We start from the raw sequence: 20,288 nt of genomic DNA on the forward strand, positions 1-20,288 counted from the left end.
GAAATTGAGGACCTGAACAATACTATATACCTAAAAGATATATATAAAATATTTCAACCCAGACCAGCAGAAAACATATTTGTCTCAAGTGCACATGGGACATTCTCCAGGATAGACCATATGTTAGAACACAAAACGAGTCTCAACAAATTTCACAAGTTTGCAATTACCATGAGTAATCAATAACAGAGGAAAACTGGAAAATTCACAAATTTGAGGAAATTAAATAAAATACTCTTAGCACAATTCAACCCATAACAAGAAGAATTGTTGTGTTTTTTTCCTCAATTCCAGTTAGAAAGCAAACTGGAGAATGACTCTTATGGCCCAATTGTAGATCAGGTGATGCCCTTGGGCCAGTCAGCTGTGGCCAAGGTAGTGGATCTGCAAGAAGATGGTGAGTCCTGTTATCACAACACCATGGAATCTGGATGATTTCCCACAGCAAGTAGGAGATCTGCACAGACAATATCCTAGATCCACACACTGATAGTGGTTTGTATAAAGTCAAAAGAATTCAGAGGAAGTGAATATTTGAGACACATGTGGAGAAAAGGAAGGCTGGTGAGATAAGAGAAGGTGTCATCTGTTGCTCTGCTGGGCTAGGGGAAGATTTGAGCTGGACTGCCTGGGACATGTGAGTCTCTGCACCTGCCAGTGAACCTGAGAGTGGGTGTATCCAAATGTGTCATTAGAATGACATGGCCTGAGCTAAATAAACATTGAGAGTTGAAGTACAGAGGAAAATGAGTTGAGGAACCTAGGGAAAATATGAGAAGCAAAGAGGCACAGCTTAGATAAACACCAGAGTTTGGGACTGTTGCCTGGGAAAGTACATGTCCATATTTCTAGGTGCATACTTCTAGATGCATATGGGAATGAGAGGCTACTTCCAATAGAGAGACCCAGAACAGGAGTGGATGGTGGAGAGGAAGCTGGAAAGAGTAGTACCTGGAAAGTCTAGGGAGTCAGGAGTCTCAGAAGAACATGGTATCATGTTAAGAGAAAGATCAAAATATAGACTCGAATTTGAATCAGTTGGAGTTTGGTGTTAGCACTTTCCAATAAATGGGGAGAGAGAGGAGGAACAGAGAGTGCAGAACTAGATTGAAGGAAATTGAAGAGAAAATGGAAGGAGAGCAAGTGAGGATAGAATGCTTTCTCAGAAAGCTTAACTGGGACTTGGAGGAGAAAGAATAATAAATCAGGGACAAGAAACGAGGAAAACTGGGAGAGCAAGTCAGTAAGTGCTTGGTTCAGGACAGAATGTGGATGAATGTGTGGAAAAAGCAATGTGACTGGATGGTCTTGCATTTCGAGGACTGGTCAAAATTACAGAGGTACGGCCATGCGCTTGGCCTCTGGAGTCAGGCTGCCTGGGCTCCAAACCCAGGCCTGTCACTTTCTAACTGTGCAACTTCAGGCCTATTTCTTAGGCTTTCCTTTTCTGAGTTTTCTCATCTCTAAAAAGAAGATAAAGACAAAGCTTACCACATGTGGTTGTTGTGAAGACTAAAGGAAATCATATTTGTAAAATGTTTAACATAGTGCCTGGAGCAAAATGAAGACCTATTAAATATGAACAAGCCATTATTATTGTTATTGTTTTATCATCATCATTACTGTAAGCAGACCTCAGGGCTTCAACTGTAACTCTGGGAATGTTGTATAAGTGATCATTCAGGCAAAGTCCCCAGTAGACTGTAGATTTTGTTGAAGACTGAGTAGGCAACATGGTAGTGTACCCCTGAAGAAATCCTCATGCACGTCAAAAATCAAGGATGAACACTGAGAATCTTAACAGGGGTTGGTGTTTATAGTGTTTCTATATGTTAGAAACTATGATGAAGGCCTCATTTGAATACATTTACATAAAATTCTCTCTCTGTCCTCCATCCATCTATCTCCATCCTCTATTTCATCTATTACACATGTCCTAAGAATTTATTTATAGTTTCACATTTACACTTTTTGTGTAATCTTTTCAATCTGATTTAATTGTGGGATATATGTGAAATAAAAATATTTCATTTCTAACACCTAGAACTTACTTTCCTCCTCTACATTTCAATTCATCTCTTCAAAACTCACACCTTTAAAATGCATATAAGGCCAGGTGTGGTGGCTCACACCTGTAATCCCAGCACTTTGGGAGGCTGAGGTGAGCAGATCATGAGGTCAGAAGTTCGAGACCAGCCTGGCCAACATGGCGAAACCCCGTCTCTACTAAAAATACAAAAATTAGCCAGGTGTGGTGATGCATGCCTATAATCCCAGCTACTTGGGAGGCTGAGGCAGGGGAATGGCTTGAACCTGGGAGGTGGAGGTTGCAGTGAGCCAAGATCAACCACTGCACTCCAGCCTGGGTGATAGAGTGAGACTCTGTCTCAAAATAAATAAATAAATAAAAATTAAAATAAAATAAAGTGTGAATCAGATGTTTATATCCATTGACCTTTTTCTATTTCAGCACTGCTACAGTTAACATATCCATATAATATCCATATAATATGTCAATCTGCACCTCTCTAAATTTTTTTTTATTATTATTTTTTAAGACTAAATCTCACTCTGTCACCCAGGCTGGAGTGCAGTGGCACAATCTCAACTCACTGCAACCTCTGCCTCCTGGGTTCAAGTGATTCTCTGGCCTCAGCCTCCTGAGTAGCTGGGATTACAGGTGTGTACCACCACGCCCAGCTAATTTTTGTGTTTTTAGTAGAGACAAGGTTTTACCATGTTGGCCAGGCTGGTCTCGAACTCCTGACTTCAACTGATGCACCCGCCTCGGCCTCCCAAAGTGCTGGGATTACAGGCATGAGCCACCGCGCCCGGCCCTTAATGGTTCTTTGTATTGTACTTCTGTTCCATGTGCGTATCATATTTTTCACATTGCAAGTTCCCTGGGGAGAGTGTTCTCTCTATTTCTTGTGCAACCTCTCAGAATCTATTACAATGTTCTGCAAACCACAGACACACATCAGATCATGCTGAATAAGTGTAAATGAAATGTATGAAAAGTAAGCCCAATAGGTTTAGGGAACGAGAATTAGTAAAAACTGGCTTTTTCCTGGATTTTTTCCTTCTCATTCTCTCATGGTTTTAACAATATCCTCTTCTTAAAAAGAAGGGTTTATATTGTCATTGTCACTTAAAGGGCAAGACCTAGTAACACTAACAGGCCCCTTTCTCTCTTCATGTGACCTCCCTGAACATGGTTTGCAGAGTTGCTCCTCCACTTACTTGGAGGCTGTGGAGCAGTCCGAGAGAGTGAATGCTCAAAGTTCCCGAGCGGCTCAACAATGACAGGTGCTGGGTAGTTTTCCAGGCAGAATATTCTTTTATTCAGAAACTGCTGAGCTTGTCTCTGTTGCTGATAATTAACAGATTCTTCTTCACCCTTGTTCAGGGAGAATTTCCTTTTTTTCTTGCCCTTGGCAGTGATCAGTCATACTTCTTAACAACAGCTCTCAGATAAATCACCAGGAGAGAAAGAGTAACAATAGCTCTTAGCAAACTATGGCAGGAGGAAATTCTTTTGGAAGGACTTGAAATTAGGAAATATATTAGCTTTAAATAATGTTTGGTCCTATTTTGAGAAACTTAGTGAGACATCTTCAAACATTTTAAATGTATTTATTAACTATATATAATTTAATTTTTAATTTTTATTTATTTATTTTAGTTTTGGAGACAGAGTCTTGCTCTGTCGCCGAGGCTGGAGTGAAGCGGGGCAATCTCGGCTCCCTGCAACCTCTGCCTCCCAGGTTCAAACAATCCTCGTGCATCAGTCTTCCAAGTACCTGGGACTACAGGTGCCCACAACCATGCTCAGCTAATTTTTTGTATTTTTAGTAGAGACGGGGTCTCACCATGTTGCTCAGGCTGGTCTCAAACTCCTGAGCTCAGGCAATCCACCATCTCAGTCTCCCAAAGTGCTAGGATTACAGGCATGAGCCACAGTGACCAGCCTATAATTTCATTTTTAATACAGAAACTGACAACTAAAAAACTCAGAGTACTTTAAAAGTATAAAATATTAAAAGTAATATTGGAGAAACAAGTTCTCTTAAATGTGCTAAAACTGTAAACTTAGTAAGATTTCACTTTGAAATCACAAGTCTAAATTAATTACTCAATTATACATTTTAGATTAGAATTACAGTACGAATCTGTTGCTCTAACTGGCCAAATTCTTATAAACAAGTACATAAAAATAAAAGATGCACAATATTAACACAAACATTAATATTGTTGTTTTGACTTACTTACACATCTCTCTATTTAATTCTAAATCTTTATAGAGTTGAAAGATGTTTAACCATCTAGGGAATAATTACACCATCACAAAAATTTTGAAGGATATTGTCTCGTGGAATACCATCTTACGGAATTCCCCTTGAAATTTCATAAGAATGGGGGATTTCGGTTGGGACAGATTGGATTCTTTTTGATAGGGCACTGATGGGATATGTTTTGCTGTATTATATTAGGATCCTCCAAAAAGGGTGGTTTGATGGCAATCATAGTCAACATTCCGGTGTTCAGTTTATATATTAGCCAATTCTTTTTCTACTCACAGAGTATGAGGTCCTGTACTTAGCAGCATCATAAATCACTCTCTTATGGTCTTTTTATTATTTCAGGGATTGTTGGCAGAAGGATCTTACCCCAGCTACATAATGGACTATTACAAAACTCAGTGGCTTAAAAAAACATTTTATTATATCTCACAATATTGTGGGTCAGGTATTTGGACAGAAACTGCTGAGCTTGTCTCTGTTGCTGGTTCATTAGCTGATTCATTGTTTTGTTCTATCAGATGACTTCTGTTAACACCACATGGAATAGAAGAATCACCCAACTGAAACTTGTGCCCACAAAACTGTGAAATTTCACAAAAACTGTGAAATACAATAAAGTGTTTTGAAGGGTCCAATGTGGCTTCACTGTTTTGTACTTTAGGGGGATGGTTGGAAGGCTGAGCCTAGCAGGGATGGTCAATTGAAATGCCTACATGTGACCTTCCTAGCAGTATGGCCTCAGGGTATTCAAACTTCTTACCTGGCTACCCAGGGCACTAAGAGAAAGTGTTCCTGTCAATGAGTGGGCTGTCTGGCCTTTAATGATGGAAACTCAGAAGTCTCTTCCACTAGAATTGATTGGTCGAAGAGTCACAAGTCCCAATCATATTCAAGAGAAAACATAGACCCCTCTTTTCTATGGCAGAAGTGTCAATGAATATATGATTATGTTTTAAAACTGTGACAAAGCCCTGAAGACATTTAAAGATCTTTCCATATACGAAGGTTGATACTGAACTCTTTCCTTTCACCATACACAAAAATCAACTCGAGATGGATTAAAGACTTAAATGTAAGACCTAAAATGTAAAAACCCTAGAAGAAAACCCAGGACATCCCATTCTGGACATAGGCCTTGGCAAAGATTTTATGACAAAATCTCCAAAAGCAATTGCAACAGAAGTAACAATTTATAAATGCGATCTAATTAAATGGAAAAGCTCTGCACAGCAAAAGAAACTACCAACAGACTAAACAGACAACCTACAGAATGGGAGAAAATATTTGCAAACTGTGAATCTGACAAAGGTTTAATATCAAGAATCTATAAGAAATTTAAGCAAATCAACAAACAAAAAACAAACAACTCCATTAAAAAATGGGCAAAGGACATGAACAGACACTTCTCAAAAGAAGACATACATGCAGCCAACAAGCATATGAAAAAATGCTCAGGATCACTAATTAGAGAAGTGCAAACCAAGACCATACTGGGATACCATCTCACACCAGTCAGAATGACTATTATTAAAAAGTCAGAAAATAACAGATGTTGGCAAGGTTGTAGAGAAAAAGGAGCACTTACACACTTTTTTTGGGAATGTAAATTAGTTTAACCACTGTGGAAAGTAGTTTGAAACCTTCTCAATTTAAAACAGAACTGCTGTTCGATCCAGCAATCTCATTACTGGGTGTATACCCAGAGGAGTATAAATCATTTTACTGAAAAGACGCATGCACATATATGTTCATCATAGCACTATTCACAATAGAAAAGACATGGAATCAATCTAGATGAGCATCGACGGAGGACTGGATAAAGCAAATGTGGCACATAAACTCTGTGGAATACTATGCAGCCATAAAACGAATGAATTCATGTCCTTTGCAGCAACATAGATGCAGCTGGAGGCCATTATTCTAAACAAACTAATGCAGGAACAGAAAACCAAATACTGTATGTTCTCATTTATAGATGGGAGATAAACATTGAGTACACACGGACACAAAGAGGAGAACAATAGACACTGGGGCCTATGTGAGGATGGAGGATGGGAGGAGGATGAGGGCTGAAAAACTATGTATTGGGTACTATGACTGGGTCTTGAAATCATTTGTACACCAAACCCCAGTAACATGCAACTTACCCATGTAACAGACCTGCACATGTACCCTCTGAATCTAAAATATAAGTTGAAAAATATAAATAAAGATCTTTCCATTTAACTCAAAATGTCTTTGGGTTTGATGTGCATTCTTCTCAAACACTTTTTGTATTTTAGGAATACATAACTCTTTTTAAAAAATTTTTTTATTATACTTTAAGTTCTGGGATACATATGCAGAACATGCAGGTTTGTTACATAGGTATACATGTTCCGTGGTGGTTTGCTGAACCCATTAACCCGTCATCTAGGTTTTAAGCCCTGCATGCATTAGGTATTTGTCCTAATGCTATCCCTTCCCTTGCCCCCACCCACCGACAGGCTCCAGTGTGTGATGTTCCCCTCCCTGTGTCCATATGTTCTCATTGTTCAACTCCCACTTATGAGTGAGAACATGTGGTGTTTGGTTTTCTGTTCCTATGTTAGTTCTGCTGAGAATGATGGTTTCCAGCTTCATCCATGTCCCTGCAAAGGACATGAACTCATTCTTTTTTATGGCTGCCTAGTAAGGAATACATAACTCCTATAGCTATTAGAACAATATCTAATTACATTCTAGGCATATACCATGGCATTATCTAACAATCTGGTCATGACTTTAAAAGAACATTCTACTTGATAAAATGAACTTCAAAGGTCATTCTACTTGATGAAATCATTTATAAGAAAATATTTACTTCATTTCCAAATGAGCCAAAGATGTTATCTCTTGAAATGTACTCAGAATGTGAAAAGTCCTTGTCTTACATTAATGGTTTCTTCTATTTTCTTGACTGATAAAAGTGCAATGAAAAATATTTTATGTTCTCATTTACTGAATTCAACATATATACAGTGAGAATCTTTTATAAGTAAAGTGACTATTAAAGAAAAGTCTGGGTTTCATCACGTGTCGATGGTTGTTGGGAAGTCATTCAGGATGAAAGGGACAAGATGAGCAATCAAAGTAAAGCAATTAACATGCTTGGGAACCTTTCAGCAGGAACTGCGATCTTCCAGTAATTCACCAAAATGAGGAACACAAAAGGAAAGAGGAGAGGCACTGATATGTGTTCTCTAGGCCTTTTAGAAAACATGGAGTTGTTCCTTTGGCCACAAACATGAGAATCTGTCAGAAAGGCAATTTTGTAGACATCCACGGGATGGATACTGTTCCAAAAGGAATGCCCTACAAGTGTTACCATGGCAAAACTGGAAGAGTCTACAATGTTACCCAGCATGCTATTGGCATTGTTGTAAACAAACAAGTTAAGGGCAAGATCTTGGCAAGAGAATTAATGTGCATATTGAGCATATTAAGCGCTCCAGGAGCTGAGATCATTTCCTGAAATGTGTGAAGGAAAATAATCTGAAAAAGAAGGGAGGCAAAGAGAAAGATTCCTGGGTTCAACTAAAGCGCCAACCCACTCCACCCAGAGAAGCACACTTTGTGAGAACCAATGGAAAGAAGCCTGAGCTGCTGAAGCCTATTCCCTGTGCATTCACGGCATAATAGGTGTAAAAGAAGCAAAAGACCTCTGGACTGTAAAAAAAAAAAAAAGAAATGAGGATGAATGTACTAAGAAAAGATGCAAGCAGATCTATAACCTGCTACGGACAGGCTCAGTAAGAATCCAAGTTCCTTTTGTGTTTTATTCTATCTATTTAGCTCCTGTAAGAATTTTAACCTCGATTCTACGTTTTGGGTGATTTTGTCTATCCCCTCCCACCACCACTGAAACAAGCATTGGTCGATGCTGAATACATATTTGTTAACTGAATGAATAAATGATCAATATTCAAAGAATCTGAATATAATAAATCAGCTCTTAACACCAAAATTACATTGCTCATAATTTATTTCTCCAGCCTTGAATCAGAAGGCATTCAAATCCTCTAGCAGTAGTCATCATTATCATAATCAGGGATCATTGTTTTCTCAGTCAACTTATTTTGCTTTTTTGAGTGTTTTGATTCCAGTTAAAGACATACATACATATTTCTCTCCAACTGGGTGATTTTCCTTTAAGCTAAATACGATGATAGAAAACCAGAACTCTAAAACTCAGAGTGATCTCATGGACACTCAAACAATCACCAGCTTTTCTCAGTATCTACTGTTGTCAGATAGAAACAACGCCCAGAAATAATGTCTTGTGAGGTTCCAGTGAAATGCACCGAGGAAAATACAACGTTTGATGCATGGTGAAGGCAAAATAATGTTACAAAATAGCCATCCCCCAAATTCAGCTTTCAGTCTAACTCAATTGTGTCTTATAATGTGGGGCTGGAGATAGACTCGTGGGATCTGCCACTGATTTATATACAGTTGCAAGATTGCTCTACCTTTTACATTTTTTTGGTTGTTTCTATCTCCACATTGATCTCCTCTTTCCCCTAAGTTCTGCACTCTCTTTGCTTTGTCTTACATGCCTTGTGCAGTTCTTAAAAATAACCTACTCTTGTTAAAGGAGACCTAGAGGAAAAAGCTATACCTGTGATTTAGGGTGATGATTTTAATTCTCAAAAGCCCTATAAATATAGAGCCTACTTCCTTGAAAAAATGTGGCAGATTTTTTGCTTTCAAGAATCTGAAGGGAGTGCTGAACAGAGGGGGAGAATGAAATGTGAAATGAGTTCTCAAGCCCTGTACCTTGGCAAGCTGAGCTATGTCTGGGTGGTAAACAATTCAGAAGGAACAGCATGGGCGGGTGGATGTGTTGTCTCCTCCTGCTATTGCAGCTAAGTGACTGGAGTGTCAAAGCTTTGCAGCGTTTAAAAACAAAAGGTTGCTGGTAGGAGGGCCTCTAGCTATTTTTGATTTATTACCTAATCTTTAGACACTAGAAATTAACAACGAGAAGAAATGAAAAGGGGCAGTGACTAGCAGAAGCTCTACAATGATGATTCATTCATGTGAGTAAGTGGCATCATTTTCAGCATTAAAATAAGCTAGGTATGGCCATTTGAGAAACATCAAGGTCCCCATTATTCTTTATTTCCTAGAATTTCATCATTGTACATTTTAAACACTTGGTCATGAATATTAGCTTCAAAAGACAGTTGGTCTGGTTTTTTATAACTTAACCATTGAAAAATCTCTTGTAATTGGCACTTTATGTATTTCAGGAATCATATATAAAAGTGGGGGAACATTTTGCTTTGGAATTTGCAGAACTTACAGCTACTCGGTGACTCCAGTCTGATGCAGTCCACAGAGATGTCTTTCTTCCTGTTGCATTTTTACCTGTTTGCTGAATGGTCTAGATAGATCATCAGTTTACAAATTGGTCCATGGAATTTTAGTAAGTAGCCCTTAAGTAAACAACTTTCATTGAAAAATTAAGTTTGGAAAAGGAATATCACTGATCTAGTGTGTCTAAAATATGTATATACCATTTTAGGTATATATACCTAAATTTACTACATTTACCTATTTGGTAAATTGATTTTAATATTCTGCATTGGCTAATGTTGCTGTTGTATTATGCTGCATCAGCTATTGTTGCTGTTGGCAGTTATCACTGCATTTAGTAGTCTTATTTCTGACTTCATTAGAAATAGATTTAGTATGTTTTAATTGAAATTGTTTCCTATTTCTGAAGAGTGGATTAGATAACTGTTCTCAGTTCTTCCCCCATCCCTGTTATAGAATTATACCTCCCCACTATGTCATGGTGGGTAGAGTGTACTTCCCTGCCCCAATGACATTGAGCTTGGCCACGTGACCTTATTTGGCCACTAGAAGATCAATGTACTTGAATAAAGTAAGGTCTTTCAATGTGTTCCTTTGAACTGTAATGAAAAGAGCACACCTCAGGTAGCTGGTACTCCTTTCTAAAGGTCTGAGAATGAAAATATGTGCAGCGGAAATAAACTGGACTAGAGCCTGGAGTTCAGCTTGGCATAGCAAAGCTCAGCCTAGATTGGCCAAATCCCTGCAATGTGCAGGCCTGTGAGGATAAAAATAAATGTTTATTGCTATAAGCCACTGAAATCTTGGGTTTATTATGTAGCAAAAATGAACTAATTCAGACATTGGTACTAGAAATAAGACGGTACCTTTATAAAAACCTAAAATATACAGTATGTCTTTGGAACTAGGAGGCAGGTGGTATACAATCTAGTATAGGCAGCTGGAAAACTTACAATCTGTGGTACGTACTGTCGAAACATTTGGATAAACTATCATCTGCTCTACCTTGGGAGACAGAGAATATACCTAATCAACTTGTAAAATTAGAAAGACATGAAAGCAGAACATTGAGATCATGAACATGTTGTTGCAAGAAAGAAATGAGCTCAGTGAAAGACTGGCCAATTTGCAAGCAGAATTGAAGGGGAACAACAAGAGCCCAGACAATACAGGGCTGGATAATAAAACTGTTTCTGACTGAATCATAGCTATGGCCATAAAGACCAAATTAAAGATGGGATCAGTGGAATCCTCTTTTAAGACCCCCAAAATTAAAGTAGTACTGGGACATCCTTACCCATAGGTAAATTTTGCTAAAATCCAATTTATAATTGAATTCGTTCATGGTTGGTTCTTCTAGTGTCTTCTTATCTAAGAATTTTTTGCTTACCCAGAGTTAAAAAAAATTCTTCTATTTTCTTCTAGAAACTTGATAGTTTTTACATTTAGGTCAATGATTTTTTAAATTAATTTTTGTTTATGGTATAAGGAAAGATTTAAATTCTTTTTTTTTTTCCTTTGTGGATATGCAGTTACTTCAGCATCATTTATTGAAAAGATCATTCTTTCTCACATTGAATGTTATTAGCCTCTTTGTTAAACATCAGGTAACTAGGCTCCCCATTCTGATCCATTAATCTATGAATTTATCCTTATGTGAAATAAAATATCTGCTGTTTTAATTAGCATAGCTTTTTGATAAGCCTTAGAATCTTTTAATGTTTCTCCTCTAACTTTGTGTTTCTTCTTAAGATTATCCATTAAGATTGACTATTTCAGCTCCTTTTTTTCATATACGTGTTAATATCATTTTATCAATATCTACAAAAAATGTCTGCTGATATTTTGTTTAGGGTTAGAATCAACAATTTAAAAGTATTGAATCTTTGATCCATGAGCATGCTATGTCTTTCCATTTATTTAGGTCTTCTTTAATTTTTTCACAGCAGCGGTTTTCTTGTAGTTTTCTGTTGTAGCTTTAGGCATAGAAGGCTTGATTTTATTTTATTAAATTTACCCCTAAGTACTTGCTATTTTTAAGTTGTAGATGGATTATTTTTAAGTTTAATTACACAATGTTTTGTTGCATGTATATAGAAATGCCATTGACTTAAAAATATTGACCTCATAAAGCAACTGCAACAAAAGCAAACATTGACAAATGGGAACTAATTAAAGAGCTTCTGCACAGCAAAGAAATTATCATCAGAGTGAACAACCTACAGAATGGGAAAAAGTTTTTGCAATCTACCCATCTGACAAAGGTCTAATATCCAGAGTCTACAAGGAATTTAAACAAATTTACAAGAAAAACAAACAACTCCATTAAAAAGTGGGCAAAGGACATGTACAGACACTTCTCAAAAGAAGACATTCATGCAGCCAACAAACAAATGAAAAAAGAAACCTCAACATCACTGATCATTAGAGAAATGCAAATCAAAACCACAATGAGATACCATCTCACACTAGTTAGAATGGCAGTTATTAAAAAGTCAAGAAACAACAAATGCTGGCGAGGTTGTGGAGAAAAAGGAATGCTTCTACGCCGTTGGTGGGAGTATAATTAGTTCAATCATTGTGAAAGACAGTGTGGCAATTCCTCAAAGATCTAGAGGCAGAAATGCCATTTGACCCAGCAATCCCATTACTGGGTATATACCCAAAATAATATAAGTCATTCTATTATAAAGATACATGCACATGTATGTTCATTGAAGCACTATTTACAACAGCACAACATGGAATCAACCCAAATGCCCATCAATAATAGACTGGATTTAAAAAATATGGTACATATACACCATGGAATACTATGCAGCCTTAAAAAGGAATGAGATCATGTCCTTTGCAGGGACATGATGGAGCAGGAAGCCATTATCCTCAGCAAACTAACACAAGAACAAAAAACCAAACACTACATGTTCTCACTTATAAGTGTGAGCTGAATGATGAGAGCACATGGACACATGGAGGAGAACAACAGACACTGGGGCCTGTCAGGGGGCACTGGGAGGGAGAACATCAGGAAAAATAGCTAATAGATGCTGGGCTTAATACCCAGGTGAGGGGTTGATCTGTGCAGCAAACCACCATGGCACACATTTACCTATGTAACAAACCTGCACATCCTACACATGTACCCCAGAACGTAAGAGCTGATGAAAAAAAAGTATTGACCTTATATTTGATGGCTTTGCTAAATTAATTTATTAGTTATAGTAGTATACAGATTCTTTTGACTTTTCATATCATCTGCAATTAATGAGAGTTCAACTTAATACCTTTCTAATCTTTCACTTAAGGAACTGTTTTGAAATTTGAAAATCTGAAGAGACATTACAATTAAATACAATCTGTGATTCTGTACTATATCCTGTATTGGAGGAAATTTCTATAAAGGACAATATAAGGACAACTGATAATATTGGAATTTGAACTATATGTTAAATACAAGTATTGTATCAATGTTGTTAATTGTACTGAGCAGAGGTAGGAGTATTCTTCTTGGAAAATATATACTAACACATCAAGCGTAAAAGGGCATGCTATATGAAGCCTACTCTCAAATGAGTTAGAAGAATCAGAGAGAAAGAAACAATAAATGTGCCAAAGTATAACACATTAGTGATTCTGGGTAAAGGAGTTCTTTGTATATTCTTGTGACTTTTCTGTAAATTTAAAATTATCTAAAAAGAAAAAGGGTGTCTCTTGTAAAGAGAATAGAATTGGTTCTGGGGTTTTAAAATTTATTTAATTTAAATAATTAATTTTTTCAAGACAGGGTCTCACTTTATCACTCAGGCTGGAGTGCAGTGGTGTGAACACAACACACCGCAGCCTCAACATCCCAAGCTCAAGTGAGCCTCCCATCTCACACTCACAACTAGCTGGGATGACAGGTGTGTCCCACAATACCCGGCTAATTTTTATATTTTTTTGTAGTAACGGGGTTTTGCCACATTGCCCAGACTGATCTCACACTCTTGACCTCAGGCAATCTGCCTGCCTTGGCCTCCCAAAGTACAGGGATTACAGGCATGAGCCACTGCACCTGGCCAGTTCTGTTTTGTTTCTAAATCCCATTTGACAACCAAGATTTTCATGCGTTTATATTTAATATAGTTACTAATATGCTGGGTATAGGCCTACCATCATTTGCTGCTTGTTTTTTATTTATTTCATCTATTCTTTGTTCTATTGTTCTCTTTTTCTTCTCTTCTTTTGGATTAACTAGTTGTTTTTATTATACTTTTTAAAAATCTCCTATATTGGCTTTTCAGATATACCTTTTTGTATCTTCTCAGTAGTTATTCTAAAGTTGTTCTGTTCAGTATGGTAGCAATTAGCTGTATGCTACTATTTAAGTTTAAATTAGTTAAAACTAAAATTCCAATTTCTTAGTTGCACTGGTCACATTTCAAGTGCACAATAGTCACATGTGGCTAGTCACTGCTATATTGGACAGTGAAGATGACAGAACATTTCTATAATTTCAGAAAATTCTATTGAACAGAACTGCTCTACAAATTAAAATATGTACCCTTAACTTATTACTGTCCACCTTGACTTCATATTCTACCACTTTACAAATAGTGTAAAATACTTACAACTGTATATTTCCATTTACCTACCCTCTAGTCATTTGTGCTACTATTGTCACATATTTTACTTGTACAAATGTACTAAATCCCACAATGTATTGCTTATTTTTACTTTATTTTTATTTTATTTTATTTTATATTTTTTGAGATGGAGTCTCGCTCTGTCACCCAGGCTGGAATGCAGTGGCGCAGTCTCGGCTCACTGCAAGCTCTGACTCCCGGGTTCACACCATTCTCCTGCCTCAGCCTCTCGAGTAGCTGGGACCACAGGCTCCCGCCACCACACCTGGCTAATTTTTTGTATTTTTAGTAGAGATGGGGTTTCACCGTGTCAGCCAGAATGGTCTCGATCTCCTGACCTCGTGATCTGCCCGCCTCGGCCTCCCAAAGTGCTGGGATTACAGGCTTGAGCCACCGCACCCAGCCTATTTTTACTTTAAATGGTAAATAGCCTCTTTAAAATTTTAAAGAAAAATTATATATTTCTATTTACTCAGATATTTCTCTTTCCAGTGATTTTTACTTCTTTCTAAAGATTTATGCTTCCATATGTGATTATTTTTCTTTGGCCCAAAGAACTGCCATTAGTATCTTATGTTGCCTAGTTCTGCTGGCCTCAAACTCTCTCAGCTTTTATTGTTTAGATGTATTTTTGGTTTTTAGCAGTTTGACTACGATATGCTGATATGGTTTGGCTCTGTGTCTCCACCCAAGTCTCACCTTGAGTTGTAATAATCTCCACAAGTCATGGGAGGGACCCGGCAGGAGGTAATTGAATCATGAGTGTGAGTTTTCCTATGCTGTTCTCATGATAGTGAATAAGTCTCACAAGATCTGATGGTTTTATAAAGGGGAGTTCCCCTGCACATGTCCTCTTGCCTGCTGCCATATAAGATGTGACTTTGCTCCTCGTTCACCTTCTGCCATGATTGTGAGGCCTCCCCAGCCATGTAGAACTGTGAGTCAATTAAACCTCTTTCCTTTATGAATTACCCAATCTCAGGTATGTCTTTATTAGCAGTGTGAGAATAGAGTAATACATGTCCTTAAATGTGGTTGAATATTGAGGTTCATGTTTTTCTTCAATTGTCAGGCATTATATTTTAAAATATTTCTTCTGCCATATTCTCTTCTACATCTGGAACTTTATTTATATGTTAGGCCATTTGATATTGTCTCATATGTCTGCCATATGGTGCTATTAAATAATTTTTTCTCTCTGTTTATTGTGTGGATAATTTATGTTGGTTTTGATAGGTATAAGTATGTATGGTTGAGAAGATAGTAGCACAAATACGTTAGAATATCAAACAAAACATAGCCTAGAAGAAAAAAATTGTAAAAAATAGGCATCAGTAGGGGAAACATTTTGCAAGTGTTGATGATCTAGGCCTCCTTTTCGTGTTGTCATTCCTCATCTTCCTCTGCTCTGCTTCAGCGCCTGCCAGCAAGTTCTTTTGTGAAAACATTGGGGGAAAGCATAGCACTGTGTATGTCAAAAAGCCAAAGGAAAGGTATCTGCATGGAAAAATTAATTTTCAATTGTCAAAAATATTTCTGTAGTAAGTTTAAAATTAAAAATTTCATCTCACTAATAAATCTATGAAAGCCAATTGTTGAATGATAAAATTTCTTACTGATGCCATTCAGATTCTAATATGATGGACAATCCATGTAGACACAACTGATCAGTCAGAAACAGGATCAGGATGTTCTAGCAATAGCCATATATATCTTCTAAAAAGAGGTTTCAGCTGCTTTTTTCCCAAACTTTGCTGCTTAAACAGACATTCAGTAAGTAGTAGTAATAACAAAAACAATAGTCATGCTAGGAAGGAACAGAAGGCAATAGAAAGGGGCAAACTTTTACTGGGCTTTTGCTTAGTGCAAGGCGTTGAACAAAATGTCTCTGAGTCAGGTACTATTACTATTCTCAACGGATGGAGAAGGAAAACAAAGCACAGAGAAGTTGTGCCACTTGACTGGTGCTGGGGAAATCTACCCAACATCTATCTACTTTACCTCCATGGTGAGTGGCAGTAATGATTTTTGGAGTATTGATCTTGGACAAAGAGGTGAATCTATTTGAGTGAAAAATAGTTCAATACCTCCTGCCAATGATTAAAAACTGGGCCAATGATCCAATTCTTGCCAATGAAACATGAGAAGAGGTTTGATGGAATCTCTGTGGGAAAGGCTTTCATTTCATTTAAAAGCCAATTTCATTCTCCTACTGGGCCTACACAAGGAGGTACATAGCCATGGTTTCTTCTGGTGGTAACCTCATAAATGCAAAAGGAGCTAGACTTATTATGATGTAGGGAGAAGAATATCAAGACAGACAAAAATAACCTGGATTTTTGAGGACGATTGATGACATCTGAAGCTGCCCATCTGTGGGCTTCCTCTTACATAAAAAGATAATTTTTTTTCTCTTTTGCTTAAGCCAGTGTGCACATGAGTTGAATCTGACTAAAGTCATGCTCATTTAACTTTACTGCTTAAATGTCAATAAATTATTTTATTCTCACTGTTCACCACAAGAAAAATAAACATTTGCACACACACAATCTTTGCATGTCTTGTTTGGTTAAACACGTTTTCTACTTTTTTATTATTTAAACATAAATATGTTCATAATTCATATTGCAAAAGGCTACTTTTCCTAGTGGGTAAAAAGCTCCTGCAAATCAATAAGAAAATAATAAACAAAAAAATAAGCAAATACTATGAAGAAGCAATTCACAGGAAAGGAAATACAAATTTATCCCCCACTTTTTTTTTGAGATGGGGTTTCACCCTGTCACTGGAGTGCAGCGGCATGACCTCAGCTCTCTGCTGTGGGGGAAAGAAAGAGAGATCAGACTGTTACTGTGTCTATGTAGAAAGGAGTAGACATAAGAAACTCCATTTTGTTCTGTACTAAGAAAAATTCTTCTGCCTTGAGATGCTGTTAATCTGTAACCCTAGCCCCAACCCAGTGCTCGCAGAGACATGTGCTGTATTGACTCAAGTTTTAATGGATTTAGGGCTGTGCAGGATGTGCTTTGTTAAGAAGTGTTTGCAGGCAGTATGCTTGGTAAAAGTCATCGCCATTCTCCAGTCTTGAGCAACCAGGGACACAATGCACTGTGGAAGGCCACAGGGACCTCTGCCCAGGAAAGCCGGGTGTTGTCCAGGGTTTCTCCCCACTGAGACAGCCTGAGATATGGCCTCATGGGAAGGGAAAGACCTGACCATCCCCCAGCCCGACACCCGTAAAGGGTCTGTGCTGAGGAGGATTAGTGAAAGAGGAAGGCGTCTTTGCAGTTGAGATAAGAGGAAGGCATCTGTCTCCTGCTCGTCCCTGGGAATGGAATGTCTCGGTGTAAAATCTGATCGCACATTCTATTTACTGAGATAGGAGAAAACCGCCTTATAGCTGGATGTGAGATATGCTGGCGGCAATACTGCTCTTTACTGCACTGAGATGTTTGTGTAAAGTCAAACATAAATCTGGCCTACGTGTACATCGAGGCACAGCAGCTTTCCTTAAACTTATTTATGACACAGAGACCTTTGCTCACATGTTTTCCTGCTGACCCTCTCCCCACCATTACCCTTTAGTCCTGCCACATCGCCCTCACCGAGATGGTAGAGATAGTGATCAATAAATACTGAGGGAACTCAGAGACCAGTGCCGGCGTGGGTCCCCTGGGCCCACTGTTCTTTCTTTATACTTTGTCTCTGTGTCTTATTTCTTTTCTCAGTCTCTGGTCCCACCTAACGAGAAATACCCACAGGTGTGGAGGGGCTAGCCCCCTTCATCTGCAGTCTTGATTACCCAGCTTCAAGTGATCCTCCCACCTCAGCCTCCCCAATAGCTGGGACCACAGGCATGTGACACAATGCCCTGCTAATTTTTTATTATTTGTAGAGACAAGGTCTTGCTATATTGCCCAGGATGGTCTTGAACTGGGTTCAAGAGATTCTCCTGCATCAGCCTCCCAATGTGCTGGGATTGCAGTTGTGAGCCATCAAGTTCAGCCAAATTCATCTTAAATATATGAAAATGTATTTATCCTCACTCATAGTAAGATAAGTGAAAATTAAAATTACATAAAGAGGTGGGCGAGGTGGCTCACGCCTATAATCCAGCACTTTGGACGGCCAAGGCGGTCAAATAACAAGGTCAGGAGATCGAGACCATCCTGGCTAACACGGTGAAACCCCATTTCTACTAAAAATACAAAAAATTAGCCGGGCATGGTGACACATGCCTGTAGTCCCAGCTACTCAGGAGGCTGAGGCAGGAGAATCACTTGAACCCAGGAGGTGGAGGTTGCAGTGAGCCGAGATTGCACCACTGCACTCCAGCCTGGGTGACAGAGCGAGACCCCATCTCAAAAAACAAACGAACAAACATAAAGATACTATTTTTATCCAATCTGATTAATGAAGATAAACAATTTTGATAACTCACAATGTTGATGAGGCTGTGGAGGAATAGGCATTCCTATGTAGTACTGATGGTCATTTAATTAGAACAACTCTATGAAAGATAATTTGGCAACATCTTTTTTGACCCAGTAATCCCACTTACAGAAATTTAATTTACAGATATATTTACAGTCATGTGACGTATTTTCACAAGCTTATTGCTTTCAGTATTATTTGCAATAGCCAAAAATTGGAAACAACATACATGTCTATCCATGGGATCTAGTTAAATAAATTGTGATTTTCCATGCCATGAAATACTATGGAAGTCTTACAAATGAGAAAATTCTTTATAAAGATACTTAAAGTGATATCAAAGATACATTGTCTGAAAAAAAACTAGAGAGTAGTAGTGTGTATAAGGTGCTACCATTTATATATGAGAGAAAATAATATATAAAAGTGCATTTATATGCATGTATATTCACATAAATATATGTTTTGCAAATATATACATTTGCCCAACTATTCATTAACTAGTTGGATAGTTAACTAGTTATCTCTAGAAGGATGTACAAAAAAATGATAATTTTTTTGCATTTTGGAAGGAGAACCAAGTAGCTGAAGGTAGGAGTTAGAGGGAGCTTAGTACTTTTAGAATTTAAACATAAAATTATTTGAAAAATAAGCACAAATTAAAAAAACCCAAATAGTCAAACAAATATATACACATGTTATACACATATAGGCATTAGAACAATTTCTGTTAGTAATTTGTTTAAATTATCTTAAATAATTTAAAGAGTTTTTTTTTTAAAGCTGCATATTATTCATTACAAATGAATAATCTTTCTTTTTTTCAAAACAGAAAGGAATTTATTAAGAAAATTTGCCTTCAGAATTTCTGGCATGGTGTGGTACACCATCAATGCCAGGCTGTCAAGAGAAATGCCTTTAACCACACTGTAATTTTTCAACAAAAATTGTGCTTGCTGTGGCTATAGTCTGCTATACATAATTTTGGTTGCATACATCCTTTTTGTGATTAATAATATTTTAATTATTTATTTGACATATAATATTACATATTTATAGGGTACTTAATGATGTATAATAGATAGGGATCAGTTGAAGGTAATTAGCATATCCATGTTCTTAAACATTTATCATTTCTTTGTATTGGGAACATGCAATATCCTCCTTCTAGCTATTTGAAACTATGTAATGTATTATGGTTAACTATAGCCATCTACAGTGGTATAGAGCACTAGAATTTATTCTTCCTATCTAGCTGTAATTTTGTATCCTTTAATAGATGTCTCCTTATTTCCCCTTCCCCCATCCTTCTTTAGCCTCTAGTATCCTTTGTTCTACTTTTGATTTCTATTTCTATTTGATCAACATTTTTTAGCTTGCCCATGTGAGTGAGAACATGCAGTGCTTAACTTTTTGTTCCTAGCTTATCTCACTTAACATAAGATTCTCCAGTTCCATCTATATTGCCATGAATAACAGGATTTCATTCTTTATAATGGCTGAATAGTACGCCATTGTGTGTATATATGCCACATTTTCTTTATCCATTCATCTGTTGTTGGACACTTAGGTTAATTCCATATCT

General features: G+C 37.5%; 1 long non-coding RNA gene across 1 annotated transcript in view; it reads left to right on the forward strand.

Annotated features, from left to right (window-relative positions):
• The first annotated feature begins 7,631 nt into the window (after positions 1–7,631).
• The window catches only part of LOC129056740 (uncharacterized), an 86,685-nt gene continuing 74,028 nt past the window's right edge, over positions 7,632–20,288 (forward strand). Inside the window, exons 1-2 of the long non-coding RNA XR_008521367.1 lie at positions 7,632–8,074; positions 9,578–9,753. This is a non-coding gene — a long non-coding RNA (uncharacterized LOC129056740). The remainder of the gene's footprint in view (positions 8,075–9,577; positions 9,754–20,288) is intronic.

Source organism: Pongo abelii, chromosome 5 (assembly GCF_028885655.2).
Source record: "Pongo abelii isolate AG06213 chromosome 5, NHGRI_mPonAbe1-v2.0_pri, whole genome shotgun sequence".
Taxonomy (NCBI): Eukaryota; Metazoa; Chordata; class Mammalia; order Primates; family Hominidae; genus Pongo; species Pongo abelii.